We start from the raw sequence: 5539 nt of genomic DNA, 5'->3' as shown, positions 1-5539 counted from the left end.
ATATATGCTAATTTGTGCTCATCATAAATCTTGCCTGTATCTACACTTTGTCATAATAATATTGCAAGTGGCTTTGTGATAGAATGAACTACTTTCTTTAACAAAATAGCAGGAACACCATCAGGACCTGCAGCAGCTCCATTTTTAATTTCATTAATAGTCTGCACAATTTCAGCTTCATTAATATCTATGTCAGCGAAATATTCACTATTTTCGTCACTTACAACTGTATCATTATCTTCATTATCAATTCTAGGGGTGAATTCTCTCTTATATCTTTCTGCCAATATGTTGCATATTTCATTTTTTTCATTCGTTAATCTCCCTTCAATTCTTAGAGGGCCTATTTCTATTCTTCTTTTATTAATCTTTTTCGTGTACGAGTATAATAGTTTGGGGTTTTGCTTGATATTTACTAGGGTTTTTTCTTCCAAGTCCCGTTTTTCATTTTCTTTTGATTGTATAATCTTTTGTTCTGCATTTTCTATCTTACTTTTTAGTTCTATAAATTTCCATGCATTTTTTTCTTTTGCAAGACCTTTTTTCCACTTTCTTATTTTCTGAAGCAAGTCCCTCTGTCTCTTGTTATGCATGACTGATGTTTACTTTTCTTCTTCGTTATATATTTTTCCACTATTTTCTCTAATATTTTATATAGTATCTCCGTATTTACCCTTATGTCATCACTTACGAAAATGTTATCCCAATCTTTGTTTAATTCTTCATTTATTTCTGACCATTTTATATTTTTACTGTAGAAGTTGTATTTTCCATATCCTTCCCACTTTTTCATTTATTGCTTATCTCTGTTTTCACTTGCTTTGGAATGGACTGTTAATTCTATGACATTATGGTCTGAAATACTCGCATTATAAACTATTATTTCTTTAACATAATTCACCTCGTTCACAAATACCAGGTGTAAAGTATTTTCCTTTCATGTTGGCAGGTGATTTATTTGTTGAATGTTGTATTCTAGTAGCATATCTAATAGCTTTTCGAATTACCTCTTGTCTTCTGCATTACTATTACTCTTTTTTTTTATATGTATAAATAAATATAAATATATATATATATATATATATATATATATATATATATATATATATATATATATATATATATATATATATATATAATGACAGAGAGAAGAGAGGAGAGAGAGAGAGAGAGAGAGAGAGAGAGAGACTTTCCCAATAATATCTGAGCCCCCTCATGTTGTTTAATCACTCTGGACCACCAACGTAGATTCATGAGAAAAAAATGTAAAATAGGATCTCAAATTTTCCGGTAATGAAGGTCTCACTTCCTTTCTTATTTTACTTTGGCTCCGCCTTTTTATACTGAGGAATTTCCGGAAAATATTTTACCCTATGAACACGATGTCGTTTTTCTTGAATTCGTAGTTCCTTGTTGGACGAGTGGATTTTACGCTCGGCCATTAATACGGTGGTGCGAAGTTTGATTCACGGCTCGTCCAACGCGGAACCAGAGGATTTTATTTCTGGCGATAGAAATTCATTTCTCGATATAATGCGGTTGCTAGGTGCCCAATTGGTTCCTAGCCACGTAAAAATATCTAATCCTTCGGGCCAGCCCTAGGAGAGCTGATAACCAGCCCAGTGGTCTGGTAAAACTAAGATACTTAACTTGAATTCGTATTTAAACTGAAAATAAACTGACTGAATAACGAATTAATTTGCTTGTTAATTTCAAAGTCTTTGAGATTCATATTTTTAGTTTTGTGTAAAAGAAAACTGTTGAGATGGCTTTGTCTGTACTTGTCCTGTCCACCCTCAGATCTTAAAACCTACTGAGGTTGGAGGGCTGCAAATTGGAATGTTGGTCATCATCCTTCCAGTCATCAAACATGCCGAATTGCAGCTCTGTACCCTTAAGCCCCGTACACACTTGGAAACATTGTATGGAAACAATGTTTGGAAACGGTTTCCAAACAGCTTGGAAACGGTTTCCAAACAGTTTGGAAACTGTTTCCAAACTGTTTGCAAACCATTTCCAAACACCATTTCACGAATTACTGTGTTTCCCATCCAGAATGGGAAACACTGCGTGTGTGTGTGTGTGTGTGTGTGTGTGTGTGTGTGTGTGTGTGTGTGGCCAGGTGACGATGAATAGTGCCGACTCGAGACTTGCAGTGATAAGACCATGTGGTCTGCCGAGAAAACTCTAGAACTAATTGAATTGCTGCATTCATCCCCAACATTGTGGGATGTAACAAATGTGGATTACAAAAATAGAATTAAAAAGATGGATGCCTTGGCGGGGATAGCTGATAAACTTTCTATAACTGTAAGTGATACAGAAAAGAAGATAAAAGCCATCAAAGTACAATTCAGGAGGGAACATGTGAAACTGATTTCACTGAAAAGAAGTGGAAGTTCCCCAAAGAAGTGCTCATGGTTTCGCTACGAGCCCCCTTGTTTGTGCTGCAGGGCCAAGAATCCAGAGGAAGCCGGTCAACAGACTCAGCCAAAGAGAGAAGGTAAGGTGATGTTACAATTACCGTAACTTAATAAGTGCTATTAGGTATTGATTACCCGTAACTATGAATAAACTGCTATTAGTATTATTACGTAAACATAATAACTGTTACTAAAGCAGATAAAAAAATAGATCTCATTATGTAGATAGGTAAGTTGATATATTAGTAGTCTTATTACCATAACATAATATCTGTTATTAGTATTATTATCCTAACATAATAACTGTTGCAAAAGTAGGTAAAAAAATAAGGTGTCCATTTATGTATACAATTTAATCTTATCAATGCCTCACTTTAGGAACAATCTACTAGGTACATTTACAGGCAGCCTTTTTAACCTAACATGCAACCCTACGCATAATTACCCTGCCAAGGAACACTTCGTTCCGGTGAGAGAAAGTAATCTCGAAACTCCTTCCTTATGTCCCGTACATCCACAGCACTCCTTCATGGTATATTTTGCAAATCAATGAACCCTTCACCTTCATTCATTGCTGCTCTCCATGATCCTGCAGTTATACTGGCATTATCGACATTTTCCGAGTCAAACGTACCGGGTGGTGAATAAACATTTCTCGACTCGACATTCCTGCGTAGAAAATTATGCAAATATATGCATGTCAGAGTAACACTCTCTACCTTGTCTGGGTGTAATGCAATAGGTTTTAGAAAAACTCTGAACTTAGATGCTAAAATTCCAAACGCATTTTCTACTATCCTCCGACCCCTACACAATCTGTAATTAAAGATCCTCTCAGGGGAAGACCTACCTAGATTTCCTGGAAATGGTTTCAGTAAGTAACGTGATAAAGCAAAGGCGTCATCTCCAACAAACATGTATGGCACAGGAATGCGTCCCTCTGCAAGTGGCTGGTCTGGTGGTAGCCTGAGCCGCTTCTGATCTACTTTCTCATACAAACTTATAGTTACACACCTCCATCCGAAATTCTGCCATGACATACCTACATCTGCATATATAAACTGGTAATCTGCCTTTACGCACGCCATGAGTACAATACTGTGTGTCCCTTTGTAGTTAAAGAAAAGGCTTCCACAATTCTTTGGAGCTTGTATTTGAACGTGCTTCCCATCCAGTGCAGCAATACAGTGTGGAAAGTTCCATCTGTGGGAGAACCCATTTGCTGCTGCAATCCTTTCTTCTTCTGTAGCAGGCATCTGAGGAGAAGTATACGTAGTCAGTGAAATAACACACATGCCCACATAATATGATACCCTTGCAATTGAGATAAGTGTTTCTCTTCTCTTTCAGGTTGCTGAAGTTGAATCTGAGCAAGAAACTGATGCTGTAATTGAGAGTTCACATCAAGCTGAAACACCTCAGAGCACTTTCCCGGCCCGTCGTTTGTCAGCTAAAAGGCCTGCTGACGAAGTGAAAGAAGCATTTCACTTGATGAAGTCTCTAGCACAACGTGTCACTACACGGGATGAATATTATGTGTTCGGTGAAAATGTTGCCCATAAACTGAGAGCATGCGGAAGAAGTAAGCGCAAGGTATCAATAGCACAGCATAAAATTAATGAAATAATTTTCCACTTGGAAATGGGGTACTTTGGGGAGCGTGCGGCTGAGTTCACCCCACAAACTTCATATACAGGACAAAGGTATTCAGGGTTTCCTGTGCCAGCATCACAAGGCATCCCACAGTACTTTACCGCCCCAAGTGGTGCCTCTACTCCAAGTTGCTCTCCTTCCCCAAACTCATGTAGTAATTATTGTGATATTGATTCCTACATAAATATGTTTTTCTAGTAAACACACCTTTCATATTGTTCTTAAATGCCATAAGGTAAAAGAGAGAGAGAGAGAGAGAGAGAGAGAGAGAGAGAGAGTAGAGAGAGAGAGAGAGTAAAACCAGTGAATACTTCCGGTTTTCCTTATTTTTACCTTAACATACCCTTTCAGTGCTGAGATCAAAGCTTCACAGACCTCAGGAACCACAGCTGAGATGGTCTGCATCGATATCCTGAAGGTGTACATGAGGCTCGTAAAGGAATCTCCACTTGCAAAATACCTCAGTGTAATAGCCAGTCTCATGTCGGGTGTAATAGCCTTTTTGAATTTTGTATCCTTTCAAGATATACTGGGAGCCACCCCGATCCGTAAAAGTAGTTTCCAAAGTCACTTGAGTCACAATCCTGAACACAAAATTCGGTGAAACCTCCCCACCTATCTAATTTCCAGTCCCGCCCAAAGCCAAATCACCATAGGGTCCTTTTTCAAAAAATTTCCTCACCCATATCTTTCTCTTTTTCTTGACCTCCCTTGACTTTATCAAAAGTGCCAAGTAAAATGCAGATGCTGCTGCAGAAACCTCTACACTCATCACAGGCATGACCATAACTGAGGTGTGGACAGGAAACATTGTTTGGAAGTAGTTTACAAATAATTTGCAAACTGTTTGAAAACTGTTTCCAAACTGTTTAGAATCAAGTTTTCGGAAACAGTTTCCAAACTGTTTGGAAACCGTTTCCAAACAATGTTTCCAAGTGTGTAAGGGGCTTTAGTAGTATGTATTTTAAGGTTAAAGTTAGCCATGATCATCCGTCTGGCACCGCTAGAGGTGCCAACAATACGGACCACCACCGGGCTGTAGCCGTGGCTGAAAGTTTTATACAGCATTATGCACTGTACAGAAAACTCGATTGCGCCGAAGAAACTTCGGCGTATTTTTTATCTCTGCCTTTGTAGTACACACTAATGAAATCTTTTTCTATTGCCTTTGTCAAAATACCCACCCCATCTATACACGATTTAAGCTGTCAATCTCACGTCAAGCGTCTGCCATGCATCTTCACAGCAGCAGTGAAATGTTTGTAAGGGGAAAGTCTGTCAAGTTTCGCTGGTTAACTAAAATAATGACTTTTTGCGCTTTTTTTTTTTACACAAAAATTGAAGGTGACAACTGGCTGTTGGGTCAGAAATGTTGGGGACCCAGTAAAGTAGATTTCTTGGGTTCTTGTTGGTATGCAACCGGATATGAATATAGTAAGCATAACATTAGAATAGCTTTTCAT

The 5539-nt window shown here is 38.1% G+C and overlaps 1 pseudogene; it reads left to right on the top strand.

Moving 5' to 3' along the window:
* The first annotated feature begins 2158 nt into the window (after positions 1 to 2158).
* LOC135195854 (uncharacterized) lies at positions 2159 to 4274 on the top strand (annotated as a pseudogene).
* Positions 4275 to 5539: the final 1265 nt, after the last annotated feature.

Source organism: Macrobrachium nipponense, chromosome 17, assembly GCF_015104395.2.
Source record: "Macrobrachium nipponense isolate FS-2020 chromosome 17, ASM1510439v2, whole genome shotgun sequence".
Classification (NCBI taxonomy): Eukaryota; Metazoa; Arthropoda; class Malacostraca; order Decapoda; family Palaemonidae; genus Macrobrachium; species Macrobrachium nipponense.
The sequence above is the reverse complement of the archived record's forward strand: the minus strand, read 5'-3'. Positions and strand labels throughout refer to the sequence as shown.